Raw genomic sequence first — 6,006 nt, 5'->3', positions numbered from 1 at the left:
CCTTGCAATTTATGTTCTTAAAGTCATCAATCAATTCTTTCATTTATGTGATAGGCCTGTATTTAAAATGAACATTTACCATAAATTAAAGGTATCTTATATTATTAGATATATTATTATAAAACATGCTTTAGTTAAGGAGTTATTGATACTTCAAATGCAAAATGATGATATAAAATCTTGATAAAAAATGCACTTTTAAGTAGTAATCATGTAACTACCAAAACATATAACACCAAAATATGTTCATAGATCATTAAATTATGTTGACTAAATCAGTGTTATATACAATCCAACAACTCTTCACTTGAAATATGAAATTCATGTAATACTTTAAAAAATATATGGCAACACAATCAACTTCAATTGCTGAGAAATATAATATAAATAAGTGCAAGTGTATTATAATAGATTTACATATATGTCAAGGTTTTATGTTTGACCTCCTCTTGAACATTAATTTTAGCCATTGAAATTTTATTTCCTTACCTTTAATTGTTGCCCACATTTCCCTCCTACTTCTAGCCATGAAAAACTCAATTGCAAAATAATAAAGTTCATTGTCGAAAACCACTTCCTCAATAGACTGAAACTCCTTCATGACCTCTTCTATGCTACATCCTTTTTTATCCTGACCACTTGATGTGCATTCACTCATCGTAAATACACTATCAACCAATTGATCTAAACATGAAAATAGTTGCGCACCCATTCCTGAACCTTTTTTTTCCACTTTTTTTGTATACATTGTTGAACACCTTTTCTCTTCCCACCACCACTACTAGAATTGCTAGTACTATTGGTAAAATTTACACCTACAACCATATTATTGACATCCTCTATAAAATTTGGTAAAATATTCTTCTTGAAATCACCACTACCTTCCTCTAGATGTGGATCCTTATTAGATGCATTATTTCTTCTTTCACCAAAACCACTATCATCAGAATTCAAACCCTAAGAATGGAGCCCAAACATACTGACTAGTAGCGACAATGTTTGTAAAAATGATATTATATTTACAACATAGTGCAGGATTGATACCAACATGCCTAAACTTTATGGCTCCTCATATCTCCTATAATAAGGGATAATAAAGATAGAAATGCATCATAATTATTGTAATAGCAAACAATAAAACAGTTTATTGCAGTTTACACATATTGAAAAAAAAACCTTGATTTTACATTTCCACCACTCGTCAGTTGTCGAAATTGTTCCAAGTTTAGTACTCCAACCGACTCCTATTTTAAAAATCAAATTTTTTCATATTTCTCCAATCCTTCTTTATTTCGTCCCACTTATTCTTTAATTATGCTTTCATTAATGCATGGCTTAAACAATTCATAACATATCTCCAACCAGCTTTGTCGAAATGTGTGTTTGGTCGTATACCTTTCTTAATTACTTTGATACAAATGTCACAAAATATATTCAACATCTTTCTAGGCCAATAAGCCTTATTTTGTGAATAAAAATCTTCCATGTTCTCGGTTAAATGTTTTTTTTAACATACAATTAATAGGTTAATTTCCTAGAGGCAATGTAACAAACATTGACTAAACTAAGTTTCTTCAAACAATAATGAAAAGAAAGCATGCAATTTAAGAAAAGAGAGTTACAGAATGAGTAAATCAATGTATAAATCAATAGACTAGTAGAAAATATTACTCCATAAAGATATAAAGGGTAGGATTTTAGAGGAGTTTGATTTGTGAAGTTGCATGTCACGCTTTTGGTTTTATACATGTACATTGGTTTCAAGTTGCTGTATTATGCTGATTAGTAGTCAATAGTAGATACTGATGTTCATCGTGTAATAGAAATTTTAGTAAATTTTATGTTACTAAGCTATTTAGTCCCTCACATTTGTCTGTTCATGTTATTGTTGGTAATTTTTATTGTCCTTAATTTCTTTTTAATTCATCATTAAACAATTTTTCTTTGTTATTTTTTCTTCTTATACTTAAATGTTTTTAATATATTAGCGTCTATTTTGTTTTGTATGGTCTTATGCTTGCATTGTAACAAGAATTATTTATATGTTTCATAAAGATTGTTATTATAAAATAAAATTATAAGGTTGAATTTTAAAACAAAAACTAAAGAACATTAATCTACATTAATAGCATAACAAATGTTTTTTTTCATTTTTAATTTTCAAGAAGCATGTCTTTCTACCCTTGGGTCCTTAGTTTTTTCAAAGCTTATATTTTAGTCATAAAAATACAGTGGATATTTAGTGGCAGTGCATGAAGAAATATATAAGAACATGGTTATAATTGTTTTTCTAAAACCATCTAAAAATTAAAAACATGTAACTAAAAAAAAACAAAAAAAACAGACCTTGATTTATAGCATTAACCAAAATAGAGGTCGAGTGTTTTTTGTTCTTTCAAAAAGACAGATTTGTAAGCCCTCTTCGGTTTTGGACAAAAAACAGAACTCCTCAACATAGATCGAGAGTTTGTTATTCTTCCTAAGATACAAAGATGTCGATTCATTGGTGATTAGTACTTAAAAATATATTTTTTATCAAGATTTTATATCATCATTTTGCAATTGAAATATCGATAACTGATTAACTAAAGCTTGTTTTATAATAACAAATCTGATATCATAAAGTACATTTAATTTATGATAAATGTTCATTTTAAATATAGGCCTATCAAATAAATAAAAGGATTGATTGATAAGTTGAAGTATTGAAATTAAAAGGATAAAGAGAGGGCCAAACTTAGAAAAAAGAGATGCCAGTGCAGTCTAAACTAGAACACTATTAAGTAATCGGGTCATATCTGGAGCTGTAAATCTTAGATTTAAGTCTGGTTTATATGGATAGAAAGCTAAGACATAGGCCTAAAACTTTTATGAGGAAGTCAAACTTAATTCTGCTGTTTGGAAGTCCAAATCTTAGCAACAACGTAGAAGTCTGAATTTGTCCTACAGCTTAGACACTGTTCAATATTCATCCTATATCTTGAGTTTTAGAATTTTCATATGGAAGTCTGGTTCAAATTCTAATATTATCAATGATATTTTTATTCAGAAAAAAAGATAAGGATTGTTACAAGTCAAGATGTGGTCACCCACTCAATAATTAGTCATCAAATCAATAGTTTTAAATTTTAGCCTATAAAAGGAGGCATTTTTCATGCATTTAGACATTTTGGTTTCCAGATCAAGATCATACTCTTACTTTCTCTCTTTGTAATACTATAAAGCTTAAGTTTTGCTTTCATTAATATGAACCTCTAACCTTGACATTTGTTATTATCATTATTTAATCCTCACATTGATCTTCCATCTCAAAGTTCTCATCAACTTCTTCTTCTTCTTCATTATTATTACTACAACTACTGTTCTTATTGTTATTGTTGTATTATTATTGTTTATAATTTATACAATTAACCTCCTTGTGGTTCGATCCTGGTTTTGCAGGGTTATTTATTATTTTAACACCCCTGCACTTGGAAGAAAACATCAATATTTTGGTCATGTTAAGTTTTTGGTGCTGTTGCCAGGGAGATAAATTCTTGTACAAATTATAGTATTTATTTTATTTTCTCTTTCAATTTTCTTGTATCTAACTTTGTTTCTTTTGTTTTGTTTCTTATTTTCTTTTCTTCTTTCTTTTATTCTATTCCTATACATGCATGAGAGTGTGATCACGTACATTAAGTGGTAGACTTTGTAGGGTATCCTCATCATTTTCGGAAAATATAGCCGAAGAAGATAAACAATCACTTCATAATGAGAATAATAAGAATAACCGTGTTAGAACAGTTAGAGATCACATGAATCCCACAAGAACAAGTGCATCCTTATGCATAGTATTCTCCCGTGATGCGTTTTATTTTATTTTTAAGTCAGACATTATTCAACTTTTACTTTCTTTTCATGGCTTAGATTTAGAAAATTCATACTTGCATTTAAGGGAATTTGAGGAGGTCTGCAACACATATAATAATTTAAATTGTAGCATGAACACCATCAGATTAAAGCTTTTTCCTTTTTCATTAAAAGATAAAGATAAAACATGGCTATAAAATTTGAGACCATGATCCATTCCTGTTTTAAATGAAACGCAATAATAATTTTTAAAGAAGTTTTTTCCATCTCATAGAACAAACTCTTTCAAAAGATAAATCACAACTTTCACTCAAAAACCAAGAAAAACATTTTACCAATATTAGGATAGATATCGAGACTTGCTTAATACTTGCTCTCATTATGGTTATGAAAAATGGATATTGGTTTCACATTTTATGAAGGGTTAACACCTAAAGATAGGCAAATGGTTTAATTGATATGCAATAGAACTTTTAAAGATAAAGACCCTGATAAAGCAATGAAGTACTTAGACTTGTTAGTTAAAAATGCTCAAAATTAAAACACCGCATGTACTTATGAGGCACCGAACCGAGTAAAACTCAACCTCATACATCTAGTGGAGGTATGTACAACCTTAGAGAAGATTATGACCTCAAGCCAAATTTGCATCTTTAACTAGAAAAGTCGAGGCACTAGAATTAAAAAAGAGTGGTCAATTAAAATTTGTTCAAGACATTATGTGTCAAATCTGTGAAACAAATGAATACTCAACCATTGACTATTCAATTTTGCCTTCTTTTAAGGAATGTCTCCATGAACAAGCTCATACTTTAAACAGTTTTCAAAAGCCCAATCATAACTCATACTCGCAAACATACAATCCTAGTTGGAGAAATCACCTAAATTTTAGCTGAAAGAGTGATAATAACAATGCACAAACTTCACAACCACCGTTTTAAGCACATCATAATTTCAAAAATTCTTATAGATATGCAACTCTTTATGCTCAACCTTCTAGAAGAAATCTTGAGGAAATATTATATGTATTTATTAAAAAGTAAGAGACAATCCATACTCAATTTGCTCAAAGTATGATAGATTTTAAAGATACTCTTACAAAATTGACATTTGCTCTCAGTTTCCAAGAGAAAGATGAGTTTCCATCTTAACCACAACAAAATTCCAAGGGACAATATAATGCAAATGCAAGTAGTTTTCAATTATTATTCTTCGCAGTGATAAGGTTATAAAAAAACACACTCTTGAACCATGTAAGAAAGATGATGAGTGAATCTCTAAGGGTAAGGAAGAGATTTGAATCTGAAAATTGCAAAGAAACGACTGATTCACCGCCAGCACTTCCATTTCCTCAAGCCATGACCAAACAAAAAAAAATTAATCACAACTCTAAAATCTTTGATGTTTTTAAAGTATATGTATATAGAGTTAAAAAAAAAAAAGACAAAAATAGTAATCCCAACCCAAGGAAGTTAACCTTAAACATTAGAACAAAAATTTTGTTTTCTTCCAAGAAAAGCCCCATAATTATGTGTTGATACATTGAGCACAAAAGAAAGGTTTATTAATATCTTGTTAAGTGGTATTGAGCAGATATATAAATTTAATGAGAGTTTGTTTATCTGGATAGACTAATGGAAGTTAAATGATGAATACCTTGCTTTGTGGAATATACAAATTGTTTTTCTATTTTACGCTTTGATTACTAGGGACTAGTAATAAGCTGGTTGGGGGGTGTGATTAGTACTTAAAAGTGCGCTCAATCTAAGGTTTTATATCATCATTTTACACTAGAAGTATCAATAACTCCTTAACTAGCACTTGAAGTATCAATAACTCCTTAACTAAAATATGTTTTATAATAATGTATCTAATAATATAAGATACCTATAATTTGTGGTAAATGTCTATTTTTAATGTAGGCCTATCACATAAATGAAAGGATTGATTGATGACTTGAAGAACTTAAATTGCAAGGATAAAGAGATGGCCAAACTTAAAAAAAAAAAAGATGTCAGTGCAGTACCAACTAGAACACTGTTCAGTAATTGGTTCATATCTAGAGCTGTAGACCTTAGATTTAGGTCTACTTTATATGGATGGAAAGGTAAGACATAGGCCTACAACTTTCATATGGAGCCTAAGATTTAATAA

The sequence above is a fragment of the Populus euphratica genome, unplaced genomic scaffold (assembly GCF_000495115.2).
Source record: "Populus euphratica unplaced genomic scaffold, PopEup_1.0 scaffold1127.1, whole genome shotgun sequence".
NCBI classification, from domain to species: Eukaryota; Viridiplantae; Streptophyta; class Magnoliopsida; order Malpighiales; family Salicaceae; genus Populus; species Populus euphratica.
Note: the sequence above shows the minus strand (reverse complement) of the source record.